The following is an 18,899-nucleotide window of genomic DNA, read 5'->3' on the forward strand; positions in this document are numbered from 1 at the left end:
TTTCTCAGGTTCCAGAGAAGTTTTGTGTTAACTAAATTGCAGGAGATTACTGCTACCACATCATTATAAAACAATAAGGATGGCATATGGGAAGAAAACCCTTGTCTCTTGTGAACATGAATAACGAAACAATGTAATAGGTTTATAGTCCATAGTCCAAAAGAGTACATTTACTTAACGTACCACTGTGCATTGTAGATTGTGATACTCCATAGTGCTCAATAAGACCAGAAATCCAAAACCCGCACCAGTAATGTGCAATATTAATAGAAAAGGGTGAGAACATCRACAGTGTCATGTGCTGTCTGTCTTTGTGGTAAGATTTTAAGGACAAAATGTTGAAAGCAGTAAGTGTTCCCACCCACTCCCCGACTCTTTTTGATGAAGGCAATCTGTGTGGAAGAACTTAAATGAAGAATTAAAATGCTTTTAGGCACAGAGAATGATTGTTGTAAGAAACTTCAACTAGAGTTTGAAAATTTAAGTGTATGAATCAGAAAAATTAAATACTCTTCTACAGCATTTTCCTTCTTTCCTTCCTGTAGTGGATAGTATGACTTAAGAGTTTTTTTTTCTCCTATCCTATGTTGCTTCTGTTGCATGTTAATTGCATTTTTTTTGTTGTTGTTGTTGTCTTCAATTTCATGGATTTTTGAAAAGTCATGATTTGATCATATTTAACTTCCTGTCCARTTCCTCTGTTGTTGGAAGTTTATTTGATTCAGGGCTATCAGGATTCCCTTAATTATAGTTTTGTGTGGTTCTGCTTATTTTATTCTTTTATAAGCTGAAGAGTTGTCTTCTGTAGAATAACCRACTTGTGGAATAACTCCTCAATTTTATTATTTCTGGTAAGATTAAGACTCTTGCTTTGTGATTTACCTTTTTAAGTCTGTCAGGAGAAGTAGGTGCACATAAACTTATTGAGTGATCCCTCTGCTACAGGGAGAGATTGTGTACCCATAATGTAGTTTGGTTGTGTAGCCTACTGAAAAAGATTCGTCTCTTTCCTCCTGTTTCATGGTTGCAAGTTCTGGGAGGGAAGAGGTGCTTGTTTTTGAGCGTCAGCTCAGTGAGATAAAGTTCGTGTCTGGGCTTGTGTAGCATAGTAGCATTTAGTGAGTAAAAATGTGGAAAGTGCAAATTTAAAAGGGAAACTTGAAATGTGTCCTRTTGAGAGAATGATGGAATACATTGATTTCTTCCTCAAACTGTAGAGTTATTTGCCTTTTTCTGTTAAGCAGTTCTTAAGATCTGTTCCTTTCTTACTTAGGTTTAATCATTAATATTTTATGTATGCAATAATGGCGATCTGTTTTTTTTAGAGATGGATGAAATTAAATACGCGATCTCTGAAGCCAGGAAGTCAACAGCCAGAGAAATGGCTACTTCTTTGAAGCAGTTGGCATGCCATCAGAGGTTGAAGGCGAGACTTTCTTTCTGAAGTGTGGTGTGGTTATTATAAAACATATCAYATTACATGCAGTTACTGTGAAAACATTTACTGAACATGGAGTAGCTAGCCAATAAGAGCAGTTGGATACTGAGTGCTGTAATAAAAAGCATGTGTCTTGTGTAACAGTAAGGGTTTTTTCTTCTGAGTAAGAAGTAACCCAAAGTGCTGTTTAATACAGGGCAGAATTCTTTGTCCAGCAGCACTTGCCATACCAGATGGGGTACATAGGAAGGCTGTATTAATACCCTCCTTGTCACAGCATTACTGTTGTTGTGGAGAGGCAGAGTTGGCTACRTTTTAATGGGCAAAGGTTGAAAGACTGGATTCAACACAAATCGGATAAAATTTGTCCAACACCTGTTTGACTCTGCCATGTGGTGACTACTATTATGCTTCTGTATGTGCTTTGAAAATAACCTAGATAATGCACTATATTGTTTAATCCTGCCGTCATCAGGTTAATTCCTTATGGGTTATACTGGTGTTTTTGAGAGTTGAAAAAGGTTTGTCTAATTAGAAACATGCTGGCATTTGTTGTAGTATAAATAATATCTCAAGAAGGATCTTATGGAAGTGCTCTTCTTTGAGGCAGCCAGTGAATCCTCAGCTTATCAAGTACTTACGATTAAAGTCWGTGAACACCAGAAATGTCCTGTTAGTTTATCTTTGTATCATATATAGGATAAAATYAGGAAACTTCTTGATGAGCCAATCAGTCGGAGAACTTGTGGGGCAGAATCAGAGTCACAGACTCCCTGTTTTGACAGAGAGTAGTCCTGTAACATGGAGATGGAGAGGAGGGCGACCTTTGGCTTATGTATGGAGTGCTGTAACTGTGCACAGTCAAACACTGGGTGTTAAAACTAGCAAGCTGCACTGGACTTCTCCCATGACTCTGCTCAGTCAGAATTTGTGATTCATCCAAATGGCTGCAGAGGAGGACACCACTCTGCATCTTCTGAAGAGTAAGATGGGTGGTTTGGTCAGTGGAGCAGTTCCTTTGGTATTGCAGGCTGTGCCTCTGTTCTGTGACTGGGTTAAAAAAAGTAATAATGGAAACAAATGATCAGCCTCAGAGTTTCATGTGAAATTCAACCGATGCAGAGTGTAGGTCGTGTATCACAAGCAAAGCTTCAGCACTTATGGCCGTGGTGAATTTATGCTTGGGTGTGTAAGGGTTTGTTCAACCTGACTGCTTGCAATGCGAGCAAAACCATCTGCTGAGCAAGAGGGCTGCACCTTCTGTTCCCTCTTGGAGGGGCTTCCAAAGTGAACCAGTTATTTCCTTCACTGTGGTACTAATTCTATAGATATAGTGTAAATAGTTCAATAAMTTCGTGTTGTCTTTGTACTTTAGGGGAATGATACAAGCTTACTGGGCCTACAGGATTTTCCAAATGTATACTGGTGTTTATTTTTCAAGGAATCTTGTTTAAAGAAAAATCAAGTACCTTATATGTCTAAACTTGCTTCATCAAAATAATATATTGTGAAAAAACATATTAGCTCTGTATAATATCAGCCATATAAGAAGTATTTTTGTACAATTTTAGTATTTATCTTGTTCATAGTGCTTATCCAAGATGGGGTGGTGGGTTTTTTTAATTTAATAAGTTGCAAATCCAAACATTTAAAAAAGGATATTAGAAATCATATTGTTGCCTGTTTCAGGACAGTGTACTCAAGTTTGCTGATTTGCCTGTGTTGGCATCCCATATAGGATCTAAAAGGAATAAAAACATTGCTGCAGAGGTTACTTTTAGTAATTTATTTCCTACTTTTCTTTCTTTYTTCCACAAAATACCTTTAAATTAAAGATTTGATTCCATGAGATTTTGAGCAGTAATAAATTTTATGGAATTGAGGTAATCCCTTGACTTCCTTTCAGGAGTAATCCTTTTGTTTCTCCGTTTCAGCAGGAAAAATTATTCATGGAGGGAGGGGGATTCTCATTAAAAAAGAGGTGCAAAGATGCCATACAGATGATTTCTGCTAGCATGAGATGCTTACGCAAAGTCCTAGAAATGTAGTGAATGAGATCTGAAACCATACAGTAAAGACAGTTCTCAGGAAGTCTTTTGAAGTAGCTGTTGAAGACTGCTGTTCTATTAAAAATAAGTCAGTACATTACAGAACACTAATGTTTGAGCTATATAGCTCATTTGGGACACTGACATTGCTTAGATAATAACTTGTTTATCAAATTTGTTAATCTAGAATTATACTTCAAACAGTTTTTGATCTGACAGATTAAATTTAAACTTACTTTGTGGAATGTGGTCTGACTCTGCACATAACTGTTCTTTCTTGATAGCCTTCTTATGTATGCAGACACATCTAAGATAATTTATACTAACTTAGGGAACCCTTCCTTAACGAAAAATGTTTTAATATGAATGAAAACTAGGTCTTAAATTTTAGGGTGGTTGTATGCTTGTTCTCACTTTGTAGTTTAAATTTTACAGGAGTGAATTTTATGGGAATAATAAGAACCTGAAAGTTATTGAGGTTGGAATAATTTTGTAGTCTGTGTTGTTGCTGTGAAATATACTCTCATTTCCTCTTGCATTTCAGGTCTTTATTTAGGATAAAGTAAGTGATGGTGGCTCTGAACAAGAAAACAAGAAATGTAATGCTGGAAATAGATGCTTTCCAATAAAAGGTTTTCTTAGTCCAAAATTTTAATTCAATTTTGCAAAATATGACAATTTTTTTTATGCTAATGATAGAATTTGTGATTAGATTTACCTGAAATGTCGTGGCATTTATACATGCATGGATGTGCTAAAAGAAATACTAAATTTGTTTATAATTATTAGCATCATTAAACACTTGTTTTCTCAAACTTGATCACCTACTGGAGCGCATCTTAATTTTTTTCAAATTGGAGCATATTTAATTCTGACGGGAGGTTGTTCTTGTTTCTTTTTTACCTTGCTGCTATCTGTGAACAAATTACGTTAGTACATAAATGACCAAAGACTCTTTCAAAATCTGAATTAACAGATTGGAAGCAAAACTGGCTTTTTTACTTACTTCTACCTTCTTAATGCATTTTCTAGTCAAGTGGTAAAATCTTGATGTTTTAAAGATTTTAGTTTATGCTACACTGTTATACTTCTGAAATTCACTCAAATCATATAAGGTATTTGATTTTCTTTAAACGAGATTCCTTGAAAAATAAACCCACTTGTCGCTATTTTTTTCTTGGCAAAAGGGCAGTTTTTATAAAGTATGACTAAACCATGCAGAGGTACCAGAACTCGTGGTCATGAAGGCTTTTTATTTACTAATATGGTGACTAATAAATGCAAGATACAGAAATTTGAGTATGGAAGAATAAAACCAAGCCTGCAGRGGCTATGCAGTCTCTCTAAGAGATTCCTCCCCCTACCTTTCAGTCAGGCATTTACTGTAGCCACATAGGAGAATTGCATAGTTGTTCTTGTTTTGTTTTTTTCCCCACTGATGCCACATGTTCTGTACTGTTGTCCAGGACGAGGTGAGAAATGTGAACAAACAGATCCAAAGCTGTGATGATGCAGGATATCCAGTGCCAAACTGCCTGCACTATTGGTCTTGCTATGAACTAAGTTATGTAGAGATTGAGAGCATCATATTTGGGGAATCTTTTGGAAATAGTCTAAACATATTGCTAATACCAGGTTCCATAATGATGATGGTAGATGAGAAACTCTTGACACTGTAGTCACTTGTGGACAAATCCAAGTTTAATACGCTGATTAATCTACCCTCTTGCCCACTCATATATTTGTGTTGCTGACAGAAAAATCTAACTGATATGACTTTCTTGGAGTTCTTTTTCCTTGATATTTATCTTAGATTTATGACTGCAGTCAGGGATGTTGATTTTCATAGTTAGCCTTTTGAGTATCTTTAGTGTCTCTTGCAGGAGCATGAGAATATCCCTGTGCTGCCACTTGAAAGGCTGYGGACATCAATTCAGCTTTTTCTGCACTGATGATTCTCTTTACTGCTTTTTCTTGTTTTCTGGGGCTCTATTTAGGGGAATCCATCTTCTCTTACRTGTTAGTTCACACATACATATACAGATTTGTTCTTCATTTCAGTTGTGGTAGGAAAGTTTCTACTGAAGTCTTGCAGTCTTGAAGTCTTCTATATCTTCTGAAAGCTCTTGGTTGCTGGGGCTCTGTTTTTGTTGGGTGGTACTAACCTCTAAATGTCTCCTTGAAATAGTCTTGCAGATTCAACCCTCATATCTTACCTGGTTGTTTCTGTTTGTTTTTGATACTTATTTTGATTTCAGGCTAGACATGCCTTGGCCTGTGTGTGGATAGCATCATCCTGCTGGTAGCTGGAACATGACCTGAGGGAAGTTTTGAAAACTAAAGTATATGGAATGAATGTAGTATATCTATGGAGAACTTGTAAAGAGTATGGATGACAAGGATAGTTGACTGTCAGAAGATAATTTTGAGGAAAATATTACTTCCTTTGCAGTCTTGGAAACAGACTTGCTTCTTAAATAGTTGTGGAGTAGACAATGCTAGAACTGCTGTGGGAAAGCAGGAACTGTGCTATCATGATGCCTTTCTGCATTGCAATTTGTGACGAGGGCAGGAGAACTGCACACAATTGTTTGTACTTGTTTGACTTCAGTAGTTCATAGTTGGGGCAAATCAAAATCTCGTATTTTCYAGGAGCTTGTCAATGAGATCTGTGTCTCAATGACATTTCAGGTGTGTTTTAGTTCACTCAGGATTTGAGCTCAGAACCTAACAGCTTTTTGTAAAGGAGATTTGGGTCTTCTCAGGCTTTCTTTAGTTCGAGATGGCCCTTTCAAAGCCTGTTTACCAGAAGCATTCATTTTCYGGGAGGAAGCAGCTGAACCTTTCAGTTCAATGAGTAAAATGTCTTTTCAACCAGTTTCTGTATACTGTTGAGAAAAATAATTGCTACTACTGTTTTTGTATTAACATTATATAATAAAACACTTTCTAAATCATTAATGCTTATTTTACAAACCTCTTACTTTTGTGATACTCTGTCTGCAATGACAAGTTGGGAGATGGAATTTTTTTTCCTTGCTTTAAGTTGTGGGAAGAAAATAATTTGGTATTTCCTCCTTTTCTGACTTATGTGCCTTTTTTTTTTTTTTTTTTNAACTGGTAACCTCTATAAGAAGGAAGGGAAGAGTTCTTCCCTTCTTATTTGCATAAGAAGGTTTTTAACTGTTTTGAAAGTGTGTGCCTGTGTGTTGCATAGGTGCATTTATACAGTAAAACGAGGAGGAAGATTGGTATTTTTATGGCATAAATAGGAGCCTTRCAATCTGTATTTTGTTGAGCTCTCGTGTGTAAAGTTGATAGTTAAAGAAAGCTATGGCTTCTTGGCTGTTGGTTATCTCTGGTAACAAGAATTTTTTATCAGCTTGATATTTGCATAGTTTGAATTATGTACTTCTGAAATTCAGCAGTGAACTTATTTATAAGATGTAGGTCTCTGAATTTTTGCAGCTAGAATAAAATGGAAAGAGCTTGGTCTTTCCATTGGGGACAAACGCTAAAGCACATCAACAAGGATGTCGCATATTTTGCCCACAAAAAGTATAAGGACAAGCAGAGGGTCCTTTAGACTCCTTTTACATCTGTTCTTTTAGGAAAAACTGCCAGCAGCCACACTTCAGAGAGAATTTTTTTTATTATAATTGTATAGGAAGCAAATGGATGTTGCTGTAATCAGCTAGAAATCTCAAATTGCAACCAGAATGTGGTAATAAATATTTGGAGGAACTGCAAAAATGGGTTGGAAGAGTGGCATATAACCCGTGAGTGCTTATTGATCACAGTATTTGCACATTCTTCAATTTTTATCTTCAGCAAAAACTGTAAAATCTTAGAACTACATTCATTGACTCTTAGGTTGAAGGGCTGGAACTGATGTTAGGATTAGAAATGGAAAGCAGAGAGATTATTTTAATTATCTCCTAAAATAAAGAGGGCTTTTCTTGTTCTTGAATAAAGTGTAGCAATGGAGGTTGTTAGAGAATGTAGTCTCCTTGAAAATARCTGCAAATGAAGCAATCTAATGCAACTGAATTAACTTTGAAGACATATGATAGTTGCTTCAAGCTAATATTTGCACAGTAGAAACAACCATAGAAGCAGTTCTTTCCATAGAAGCAGTTCTGTGGACTGCTGGAGAATGTTTTCTGATATTTCAGTGTTTAAARGAACAGCACATAAAAGGTCTGGTGCTTATTTTGGTATTCTGTTGCAGTCCTCTTTAGTTACAAATTAGTAGTAGAGGTATCTGGAGTGCAGTTGTTTAGGTTTGATCTCTTGACGAAAAACCTCTTGAGGTAAAATCTTCCAGAAGTGTGTTGGCTCTGGATAACCTTAGTTGTGAACAAAGCTGACACTTGTTGAATTGGGGRTTATGAAGCACTATTAGCAAATAAGCTAATTACTTTTGTAGTTGCAGAAAACAATGACAGAGAGAGTGGATGAGGATAGGGCAGCACTTTGAGTTAAATAGCAGTACTTGACTGGAAAAGAGCTTTTGCTCTAAGATGAAATGGTAGCGAGCTGAAAGAATCCTAATACTTCTTTTGTTAAGGTAAAGTACTCCTTTTTTGATTTTGTAATTAGATAAGCTGCTTTTAGTCCCTCTGATCTCTGCTACAGGAAGTCTTTTTGAGTGTCTCAGAAATTGTATAAATTGCATTCAGCATGCATTGCAGAATCTGGTGTGTGCTAATAGTGTAAAGAATTTTACCACCTTTCCTCAAATGCATTTGTTAAATTACCAGGAGGATGTGAAGGAAATAAATTACCTCTCTTACATTCTGACTCTTTCAGTGCTTGCATACTTTCTTCTGTGTTGTATTTAATTTGACATTTAGAAATCAAATAAATATTTGGAAGGCCTACATTCTCTCTAAAACACAGAACACCACCAAAACACCTATTCTAAAGGCAATCTAATCAGTATTTAGATTGCTTCATTCAGGTGACCTTGCCAGAACTTACCTTGTTTTGTTCTAAATTGACCAGGTTTGTAGATTTTTTCTTTGTTTGACAGAAACTAATTAGAAAACAGCTGGGTTTAGTCCTTTTTTTTTTCTCTTTTAATGATCCAAAGTATCGTGCTTATAATATGCAGTTAGGCACTTGATGATCTTTCTCTTATGCAGCCATTTTCTGATCTTCAGCATTTCATTGGATTTCTTTTTTATGTCCTTACTTAAAAGATGAATTCTTAACAGAGCTTTCTCTCTGAGAGTAGACCAAAAAAAAAAAAAAAAAGAAAAAAAAAAAAAGAAAACCTGTACTTGAAAGATACTTTAAATTCCTTATTCTCAAATAATAAGATTTTTAAGTACTTCCAGCTTTAGCTGCTCATAAGAAGGAAACAACAGGATGGCATCCATGAAGATGCAGACATCTAAAGAGGAACTAACTTCTACAACAGGAATACAGATCCAATGCCAGAACTGTTTTTTAGGGAGAATTTGCTGTCATCCTTGATCGTTACCTCTAAGATGCACATTATAACCTTACTTTCAGCACTTCAACTCTTATTATAATTTTTAAATTTAGTAATTAAAATAATTATCTTTTTCTATACCAAAACTATAAGGCTTGTGGATTTAACACTTCGTGACATATTAGAGCAGTATGTTTTATTTACATAGAAACTAAACAGTATGTAGTCCACTGAAATAATATTTTCAGAATCATAGAATCGGTAAGGTTGGTAGGGACCTCTGGAGATATCTAGTCCAACCCTCAAATGAGTAGCTCATACCACAATCTTGGTAGTATTAGCACCACGCTCTAACCAACTGAGAATCAAGCAGTTGCTGCTTTTGCACAACATAAATTTAGGTAGAATCCTTTCTAGACATTTTAACCCTGATCCAGGTGTCTAGCTTCTAACAGTTACAGCCCCAATGAAAAATGATGATGAACAGGGTAATTTTCTTTCTTTCTTTCTTTCTTTTTTTTTCAGTGTGTTTTATTTGGTCTTTGAAAACTTGTTAATATACTGTGATTATTGTACTGAATACAAAAATTCTCTACACTGCAGATCAAGAAAAACCAAGCATGGCTATTACAGTTAGCTGGAGCCTGTGTGCTAATTGGCTTAAGTGTTATTTAATGATATACTGAGAGGCAGGAAAAAAAGTACATGCTGCTTTTTTGAGATTCTATGCAAAGTAAACAGAATAATACATGATTACAGTTTCATAAATATGTTTGTAGCTATTACTTTTGCAGAATACTAATAAAGCAAATGGTTGTTCTTAATGTAATTTGTATTGCATGAGTTGTTCTTTGGGAGGCTAATCTGCCTGAGAGCCTTTGGATTAGGCAAGGAGAGATTTGCCACTACAGGCATTATTGTAACAAACTGGACTGCTGCTTTGTTATTCAGTGCTACTGTATAGAAGCTGCTTATCTATGTAGATTGATGCTCTAGATTATTTAATTGTGAGCGAGCAATGTGCCCTTGTGGCCAAGAGGCCAGTGGTGTCCTGGGGTGCATTAGGAAGTGTTGCCAGTAGGGAGCTGATCCTCCTCTTCCCAGCCCTGGTGAGGCCTCATCTCAAGTACTGCATCCAGTTCTGGACTCCGCAGTACGAGAGAGACATGGAGCTACTGGAGAGAGTCCAGCATAGGACTGAGAGGATGATCCGAGGGCTGGAGCATCTGCCCTATGAGGAACGGCTGTGAGAGCTGGGCCTGTTTAGCCTGGCGAAGGGAAGACTGAGAGGGGGGRATCTTACCATGTCTACAAATACCTGAAGGAAGGGTGTCAAGAGGATGGAGCCCAACATTTTTCAGTGGTACCCAGGCACAAGACAAGAGGCAATGGGCACAAACTGAAGCACAGGAAGTTCCGCTTGACCGTGAGGGGGAATTTCTTCACTGTGAGAGTGACRGAGCCCTGGGACAGGTTGCCCAGAGAGGCTGTGGAGTCTCCATCCTTGGAAATACTCAAAAGTTGTCTGGACATGGTCCTGTGCAATGTGTTCGAGGTGACCCTGCTTGAGCAGGGCGGTTGGACTAGATGATCTCCAGAGGTCCCTTCCAACTTCAACCATTCTGTGTGATTCTGTGATGAATACGATTTTCCACTAATCTACTTATTTTAGCTAGATACACAACAAGACTGCAACAAGCTGGAACAAGACTAGTTCAGGAATCATTGGAGGCAGATGATTGAGTTGGAGTTCCCATCTCTGTATACTTTATATGGAGTCATTCCAGTTGTGCTCTATGAGGCTGCACACATACCTAGATGCAGGAGCTAGTTTTCAAATTGAACTTGGAGTGTATACCTAATCTTACTTTTTTGTTTTAACAATGAAATTGTGGAGATTATTATGAACTAGTTGACTTGACATCCTGGAGGCATAAGATGAAATATTTCCAGTTGGAATTCTGGTGGCTGTCAGCAAATGGAAGAAAGACCTGCATTTTAAATGTTAAGACAGCTTGCATGGGACAAAATCACTGACTTGGCTTTTCTCTTGTTTTGTGATGATATTAGATATCTCCCTTAAAATCACTAGTATTTCAACAGATTTTATCAGTAACTTCTGCAGAGCAGAGACCTCTCTTGAAGTTGGTTGTTGTCTCAGTTCTACTTAATATTCTTTTAGGGGATTAAACATTGTCTTTTGTATGTGTCTGTATCCTTCATRTCAATATTTCTGGGTTGTTTTGACACCCAGGACGTGCAGAGTAGGAAATTGGTTTAGAGTTTATACATACGTATGTCCTGTATCTCGCAGTATGGAACTAAAGAAAGAAAGTGAATGCAACCTATAGAGAAAAGTTACAATTTTTCTTCCTTTTATTTGAGATTTAGCTTTATTTAGACAGAGTAGTGCATCAGAATATAAATTTTAAAAAATCAGGCAGTAAGCTTTAGCAACCTTCTATCATATTTTGCTGATACTAAAAAAATTATTTTTTTACTTACCGTCTTTTGACTGAAACCTCTTTTTTGGTGGTGATTTGAATGGTCAGAAGAACATAATGGTAAAAGTACCAACTCCTTTGTTCTTTTATTTTACTGTAATAATAATAAATGTCATATAAATGTAGATGAGATGGATGTGTGTAAATTTAAAAGAACACAGTATAGCTTCAGAGAAAATCATTTCTATTTATTTGACAAAACAATAACAAAATTCCCTTTTAACTTCTAGTGTAATGTTAAAATGCCTGTGGCAATCCTGAAGTTGATAATTTATTCTGTCCAGATGTCTATCTTATCGTCTTCTCCTTCACCTACCTATATGCCACCTRGATGAGATAATTCTCATAACCAACACAATCCATCATCATCATCATCTCATTAAAACTTAAATCACCCAAATCAATCTTGTAAAGAGCTGATCAGAATGAGGTGTTTTAGAAAAACTGTACTGTAAGTAGTAAATTTCCTAAATATRCCAACCTAAGAGTGCTTTAGGTTAACAGCTGAGGTCTAGCAACCTTTTCTGCAGAACATGAGGCCTAATGTAAATGAGGCTTCTACAGCTGCTGGCTTAGTTCCCTAATGTAAGTCTGAGCAGATCAGAAGTGTCTGATATTCTGTTTTCAGTAGTTTTGACTGCCTCCTGAATATTAGCTCTTACTGCAGCAAGAGCTTTGTAGGAACCATTTCCCAGTAGCTGATTATTAGATGAATTATTATTCATGCTGTTTGCTACAAAAAACTGTCCCCTCCATCTCTCCCTCCCTTTTTCCATGTTTCTTACTAAATCTGCTGGTTTTGTGCTCTAAAACAATTTCTTCTTCAGTAAAATACTTTTTTGAGAGCAATCTGCTGATACACACGCAAAACGGTCTCCTTTCCAGAATCTGTATCCTTTATACACTGAACTATTCTTTAGACTAGCTGCAAGTCTTGCTCAAGTATGCAATGAGCTGGCTTGTTACTGCAGTTCTAGTAAAGTGTATATGAACTTAGACCTGTGTTGCATTTTTAYTTTGAATTATTTTGGTTTGTTATTACAGAAAAATAAGTTTTTGGGATCAAAATTATTATTGTGCTTATTTTTAAATAAGTACTTATTATTAAAGTACTGTAAGTTGTTTAACATTTTTTAATTTAGACTAGAAATTTATTGTAAGCATGATTCTCCTAAACAATGCGTATGGTTATAGTTTTTAAACTAGCTACCTCGTTTAGGCTTAGTCTGAGAAAAATTGTGTACAGCATAATCCATTTCACTTTGCAACCATTTTATAGCCATCTAGTGAATCTTCTTTGATGTGATGGTGGAAATTATCTGAGGAAGATAGAAAGTAGAGAGAAAAACACAGAGACAAATTATTCAGAGTTCAAAAAATTATTTATCTATTTTATTTTATTTTATTTTTTAATCTAAGGGCTGCCTGAAAGCTCCTCAAAGCAAATGGAAGGACTTTTACTGATTTCCAGAGGTGGTTCTGAGGTAGTGAAGCATAAACATGATGTAGTCCCTGGATAAAACAAACTAGATAAGAATCCCATGGTGTTGTGATGGTCAAGGTCTTTCAGGCAAACTTGCTGGTGGGAGGAGAGGTCTGAAGAGAGTGATGTTTTTCTCTTGGGGTGACATGGAATATGTAAATAACTTCTTAAAATCTCTTACCTGGAGAATCTCAGGATAGACTCCCTAGAAGTTTCTAGCACACCTTTCATTGCCTAGAAAGCCTTTCTAATGCAATCCTAGTAAAAATATAGTTGGTATGTTGGATGAAGCTTACTCTTCAAATGGTGGCATGGCCTAGGTACACAGAGTGTGTCAGCTGGAGAAGTCATTCAATGTTCAATCTTTAGAGCTCTTAGCTTAGGAGAGAAGCAAAAGTGTATGGCATAGCCAACTGTGTCATAAAACTGAAGTTGGAAAAATAGTCTAAAATCACAAGGTGTTTAGGTGAATGTGTCAGGGTGAATGCATCTGAATGCTTGCAGGATTGAAGTGGTATGGAGCAATGTTGTAAGGCTATCTCCTGCTTACTAGTTTTTGTGCCTTGCTCCTACCAATGGATACCCTGCTGAACACACTAGCAGAAATGTAATGCAAAGCTGGAAGTGGCATGCAAGTTTTATCAGCTCGAAATTAGATGTCAGATTAAAGCAACACTAGAACACAAGTAACTATTGAGTTGTTCATGGAGTTGGGATTTCTGTACATTAGAGAGACCCTAGGTTAGATAAGTTAAATAGGAAGAGAATGGGTGGTGTTAAAGATGCCACTGGTGAGTAGTGAGGCCAGTTCAAACCAAACTAGCTTGAAAGGCTTCATGTTTCTGTTTTCCTATGTGATATCAATCAGTCTTATAAAATTAAATTGCACAAATACTTTTCTGAATTCATTACCTGACTTAGTTCTTAATTTAGGAATTTTTGTCCTAGATTAAAATGAGATCCCTTAATTTTAAGGTACTGATCTGAAAGAGCAGATGTCTTGGGAATGCTCTTGAATTCAGTTGTGGGGCACTAGCAAGAGGGGCCATATGATGTACCTTGGTAACAAGTTTTCATTTGCTGTTTTACTCTAGTTGGTAAAATAACAAAAGGCCCCTTGTTATGTAGGGCAAGGTAGAGAAATGGCAAGGACCCAGAACTGCTTTTCTTTAAAGTATTAATTCTTTAGAATACTAGTTATTTGGACAAAGTACATAGAATGCGTTTTTTTGCTTTAAGCATTTTGGCTTTTTTTTTAACCTGTGTGTTTCTTTACAGTCAGAATGATAACAGAGGGAAGCAGTATGTARAAGTGCAACACATTATAGAGTTTGATGCAGTAGTTGCAGATTTGTGTGTAGTGATCTAAAAAAAATTGTGTCTGGAATACTGTGGTCAGTACTGTGGTCAGGTCTGTGCTACTGGAATTATGTGGTCATCAGTTGAACGATCAGAGCGGGGAGGAAATGGATATCTTTAAAACAAACAAACAAAATCTGTTAGGCTTTCAAAGAATTTGTGTAGGAATTCAAACAAAGAAGCCAGAGGAATTAGTAGTTGTATATAATTTAATAGGAAAAAAATGTTCTTTAAAAATATGGGAATGTTCCCTCTACTCTTTCTGTTACTGCTAGAATCACACTGTCAGTGGTTGTGTTTGCTGACTCTTTACGTTTGGAGGAAACAGAAGTAACAGCACTGTGGTATGTACGCTCAGGAATGGGGTGAAGGGAGGTCTYGTAGTGGTACATTCATAATTGCTGCTTTGCTCAAGTGTTGGCAAAAGTGCAGTAGGAGTTGTCTCTTTACTTTGGCCTTACTAGTCCCAGATTTTCTTGTAACACACTCCTTTGCCTCAGCATCCAAAATGTTTTTAGGATTATCTGTTGTCATAGAGATGTTGTCATCATCTCTAAAGAAAGGTCTTCATTAACATCAACTGTTTTCCCACAAGTAGCKTCCTAAAAAGCTGTTAGTTTTCTCAAGAAGTGAATCATCAAAAGAGCCATAGCAGATGAACTTCTTGTTTTCTCCCAAAATGAAAAATCAGGTGGCAAAATCTTAGGTTAGAAACCTGTTATTTTAAAGAAAGATCAGGAAGACAGCAGCAGAAAGGCTATTTGTTTCCCACAGTAAGTATATTTGCCTGTTAAAACTTCTGTAATGTAACTGCAGATTTCACAGATACCACACTGAAAATGCGATGAATAGAAATACTACTTACTGCTAAAGATGAGAAGCTTTGAGTTTACGTGCCAGRGCTACACAGTGGTAGTGAGTGTTTATTTTCAGGTATCAACTAGTTTATTTTTTGTTGTTGTTTTTTTCTAATAAAAGATTCCACGTGGTTGAAAAGGTGTTAATTCCACTCCAGATATTTACAAAAAGTTAATTGGAAACCTCAGTGTTGCGTCTTAACCGGAGATATAATAGACAAATCCATTAACCTACAATCCGTGCGTTAAGGGCATTCTGAAGGAGTTCAACTTTGGAAGCAGAGCATTTGAATTATTCATGATCATGATCTAAATGCTTCAGTTCTGTTTACAGTGTCTGTTAATTGCTCCTGTATTTCTTTATGATTAGAAACATTTAGCTGTCTTAATCAATAAGWTGAAGTGCTGTGCTGAGCAGTTAATTAGTATAGCCCTGTCAGCTCAGAATCCAGAAAGCTATGTGTGATCATGACTTGCTTTAGGGATTCGATTAAGCCAGGGGAAGAAGTCTCCCTCTCTTCTGAGGGGAATGAGATTGTAAGGATATGTTCATAGRTTGTCATGTTATTAAGCTGATAGCACTGAGTAAACTGTTTTTTCCCCCTAATTTTAGCTCCCTTCCTAGTTAAGACTAGGAAGAAAAAAAAAAAATCAGAAACTTCCCAATGTAAAATTGACAAGGTTCTTACCCTCATAAATCTACAGCTTCTGATTTTGAMCGAAAAATTTAAAATCTACTATTTTTTGACTGTTGCGTACACTAAAAGTACCCATGGCAGCCATGAAATGGCAGATCTGTTTTAATTTAATCTGTATTAATTTAATAGATTGATTGGGTGAGCTGATTGAGAAAAGGAGAAATTTAAAAATATCTGTGACTAGAGTCCAAATATGTCACACATGGAATGACTCACTTCTGTTTTTATTAAAATTGTGTTAGACTTGTGTTTCATCTAGAAGGGAAAAAGTCCTTTAAACTGGAGAATTTTTCACAAGTTTTTCCAGACAAACTGCAAATACTTGTCTCGGTGTTTCAGTTGTAGTTATGTCAAATTTGAGATGCGCTCCTGAGCTTCTTGATGTTAGAATAAATAAGCTCTGAAGAAGGCAAACTAGTTAACGTGTCATCCCAGTTACTGGAAAATTCTCTAATTACCTTGTGGAAACTTAGGTGTTAAAGRCTGATGATGGTTAACTGTTAAATTGTACAAAGTTTATTAAATCCAGAGTAGAAGAAGGAATTGAAATAATAAAAGGAAATCTCTGCTGACAGAGATGTTCCTGATATGCGTCGTTTTTCAGACTAAATATAAATAATATGTAACATCTTAAAAAGGCAGGAAAATACATGCCCCYCTCCTTTTCTAAAAACATAAATATTTGTTTTAATTGTGGCATRATAATTTATAATGCTAATCTAATGCATCAGGCTAGTTAGATGTTGATTCCTCTGATGCTTACRTGGTGCCAAATTTTTATCATTGTGAATGTATTTATGAAATTTTTTTTAATGAAGATAGGTATTCATATGCAACATCTTAATTTCCTTATTATAGGAGAATCGCCCCGTTTCTTTGGTTTTTCCTAAATTTTTAAAGTGTTTGTAATTAGTCTCTTGAGACTGAATTCTGACTGAAAATTAAAAAGATATTTAAATATAATTACATATTGTACAGTATCTTGTACTGAAAAGTATCTTGGATGTGATGGCTTCAGCTTTAGAACAGTGAACTCTTAGAATTTTCCTYGTAATGAATGTTATACTAAGAAGAGATTTACTATTGCCTTGCATTCCCSGTATGTTAAAGTTGAACAGAATAGTTGATGTATGTATGTTTACAGTAAAATGAACCATTGTTTTTCAAAGGGCAGAACACCTKAAAGAATGATCTCTTGATCTGTGTTACAGCGTGGCTCCATGAGACAGTGTGAGCTGACCTACCAGCCTTTCCCATGCAGAGGGGAGAAGGATCATCTCCTTTCTCCTTCCTCCTATTCCTCTTTTTCCTGCTTGCACACCACTACTCTGTGCTGTGTACTCTCCCTAGTCCCTGCTGGATCCCTCTGAGTGAATCTGGAAACTTGGGAGAGAGCTGACCCAGAGGAAAGGGTTGTGGGGAAAAAGACTAGGACTTCTTTCTGTTGGGGTGGTGTACTGAGGGTGCACTTCTTTCAATCAAGGAAGGGTCCATAAATCTTTACAGTGAAGAAACTGGAAGAGGGRGAGGAGAAATGGAAGGAGAAGATGAGAAGGGACTCCTCATCCCTCTGATGTCAACAGGCCATTTACATTGGTGTATATTCCTGGAACCACAGTCTTATATCGCAAAACATAAAAAGTTGAAGGGTTGGTTGTGTAACCTTCTCTGTTTCCTTTGTAAACCCTTGTATACTATGGATTTTCTAGCAATTCATTTGATTTTATTTTCCTGAAGGGATTTTGAGATTCAGTTAGCACTCATGGTAAAGGTGTGTGAAAAGCACAAAGACAASAAGTTGAATGAGAATCTGAGCATAGTGATGATGATTTGTTTGGCCTAAATGTGAGAGTACTTCTCTTAATTTTATTTTGAGTGTAAAATCAGAATTTAATAAAAATGTTAATACAACTTTTCTAGCTTTATTTGCAGTTGTCATTTTATYCTACCTTATAGGAAACTTTGAACAAATCTTGCAAATAGCTTTCCACTTCTATTTGGACAACAAAAYGGAGTTCTAGCTTATCAGAGCAGCAGGTCAGGCAGAGAAGGGTTAGCTCCATAATATAAATCATATTATTGTTGTTCAAATCAATCTTTTTTTTTTTAATGAAGGAGGAAGGTGGAAACGTGCTTTTGTGTGTATGTATGTGTAATAATAAGCAGCAATATCACTGGACTGTGAGATGGAAGAATTTTAACAATACTTGCACGATACGAAAATCTCTGGAGAACAATGATGAGAAGGATGCATCTGGGCTGTGTGGAGCATATGGTCCTTATCCTAAGAGTTGTACTGAGGAAGAGGATAACCTAGTTGGTCTTGTTGATGCCTACTGAATTTTTTAGCCTTCTGTAATYTATATGATTTATGCAGTATGATTTATTCCATTCTTGACTGGAAACAAATTCTTTAAGACTGGTATTGGTCATGTGTTTTTTTGTTGAAGTTGTGCCAGATATTTCTGCTTAATGTTACTGCTGTGGTAGACCTCCTGATTCATTCATTTCAACTACTGATTTATCTACTCTTAAATGATTTTATTCCTCACTCAACATCTTGAGATTGATTTCAGCAGTGTTAGGGATTGAGATGGGTTACATAGARGTAGGGTGCACTTTACAGAAAGGGTGGTTCTGTAGGCTTTTTTAACAGAGGACGTTTGGAGTCTTCCTGTTCTTATAGAATCATAATRAAGATTCTTGGGGAGATTTCTGGTACTGATGAAAAGATCCACATATAAAAATAGTGGAACAGAGTTTTTAGGATATTTAATTTCATGAAAGTGCTTCRTATAAATACAAAGCATTTTGTGAGGGAATAGTGTTCAAATAATTCTAAATAAGGCTTCACAGAGATTATTTCTGCTTTGCCCATACATGATGCAGGTTCATTATTTAAACCAGCTTCAAGGTTTGTGAGAGAAGGTTAATTAATTTTCTTTCTAAATGCATATAGAAAGCTATAATAGACACTACAGAATCATAGAATCAGTAAGGTTGGAAGGGACCTCTGGAGATCATCTAGTCTGACCCACYTGCTCAAGCAGGGTCACCCACGGCATTCAATTC

The sequence above is a fragment of the Rhea americana genome, unplaced genomic scaffold, assembly GCF_003343005.1.
Source record: "Rhea americana isolate MKP2758 unplaced genomic scaffold, rheAme1 scaffold_133, whole genome shotgun sequence".
In the NCBI taxonomy this organism is placed as follows: Eukaryota; Metazoa; Chordata; class Aves; order Rheiformes; family Rheidae; genus Rhea; species Rhea americana.